Here is a 1988-nt window from a genome sequence, read left to right on the forward strand (position 1 = left end):
ATTCTACCAAAAAAAAAAAAGACAACAAGATAACATAGTTGACTAGCTGGTGAGCAAGATAACGTAGCTGACTAGTTGGTGAGCTATTTAGTATAAAAAAAAAATCTATAATTACAAGGAAATTTCAAGTTTAAGTCTTTTATTGTTTTCTATATTCCTGTCTCCAGGAAAAAAAAAATTGTTCTTATATTTTAAGTAAATATTCAAAAGAAAAAAATCGTTAGGAAATGCCACGATCAAAGGACATTGATCAGATAGGGAATAAGCAGATTGTTGCCAATCATACTTCAACGATATTCCATCTTGATTGAGAAGTTGAATTTAAACCTTCTAAAATACCCCAATCGCTTCTATCTCCACCAAATGTTTACTCGAAGTGATCTCGTTGTTGAGGTAAAAAAAAAAATCCCTAGTATAGAATCCTAATGCCAACCTGAGTCTGATGTCAAGTAGTTTTTTTTTTTTCTTTTTTTTTAGCCAACGATGGATATCCAAACCTTTGGCTAACTAGTCCCGTTGGCCCATACTGATCCTACAACCGCATAGAGTATATCAAACTGGTGTTGAATAAGAACCATTCAACTTTTACTGAAAATAATGAAGAGTATTAAACACAGGGTGAGTGGCCCCAAGAAGATAAGAGGAGTCAAACTCAAAATCACACACTTTCTGAGGTGAAGGTTCCTTGCCAACTCGGGTATCCCCTTAGGGTTATATCAAATTATTAGTAATTGCACAAACCAAAATATGTATGTCAAAATATGAAAAGTTGGATGTCTTCTATTAAAGAAAATAAAAAAAGTATAATTTTGTTTAAGAATTTCTCTTTGTGCTTAGCATGTCTTGATCAAAGAGAAGATTCATTTTTTGAATTTTAAAATTTCCCTTAGGAATTGTGAGGTTTTCTTTTACTTTTAAAAAAAAAATCTTACCAAAAATACAAGAAAACATAAGAAAATACAAAAACTTTTCTTTTATTCTCTTCCCTTGTAATGATAACCAAGCATACATACTCTTTTTACAAAAGTTAAAACCTTTGTTTTAAACTTTGGTTTTGGGACATGTTTGATGGTTCCCCCTTTGGAATGTTAAATAACGAATGGGCTGATAAACAAAGCAAATGTCTTTGTTGGCGTAGAAATCTAGAAAAGTCAAATATCGATCTGATACACATGGCATTAGCTTAATAGATCAAGAATTAAGGATATAGGTCAATGATTCGATCAAATGGATCCCACTTCGCAGATTCTTCATACTAAAATTATATCTACAGATCATGTGGTCAGAAATTATCAGAGATTTTCTATTTGCACTATTTTAATACTCAAGGAATCATTACGGCTTAATGGTGGATACCTAGCCACCGCTCTGAGAAAAAAATGGAAATAAAAATACCCACAGGAGGAGGTGGGAGCGTGAGACATGTCTCAACCATGGTCATAGGAAGTATAGGTATTTGTCTACCCAAAAGAAAAAAAAAAAAAAAAGGAGAGATGATTATATGATACACATTTTCACTTCTAATTTGATACAAAGCATTGACTGCTCGAGTACAAATGAATTTGATGGCTTTCGATGACTTCCAATTCGCAAGACAAGAAGAAATATTCCTATAAATAACAACTGATTAACGTAATTGGTGAGCTATTTAGTATAAGAAATCCATAATCACGAGGAGATATTAAGTTTTAAGTCTTTTGGTTGTTTTCTACTTTTCCTTCCTATCTATTAAGGAAAAAAAAAATGTTCTTATACTTTATTACGTAAATATTCAAAAAAAGTTGTTAGGAAATGTTACGACCAAGGGACATCAATCAAGTAGGGAATAAGCTGAAGTAATTCTTTTTGTTGCCAATCATACGTCAACGATATTCCATATTGATTGAGAAGCCAAATTTAAACCTTCCAAAATACCAACCGCTTCTATCTCCACCAAATGTTTACTTGGAGTGATCACGTTGTTGAGGTTTAAAAAAAAAAAAAAACGT

This window comes from Macadamia integrifolia, chromosome 9 (assembly GCF_013358625.1).
Source record: "Macadamia integrifolia cultivar HAES 741 chromosome 9, SCU_Mint_v3, whole genome shotgun sequence".
Lineage (NCBI taxonomy): Eukaryota > Viridiplantae > Streptophyta > Magnoliopsida > Proteales > Proteaceae > Macadamia > Macadamia integrifolia.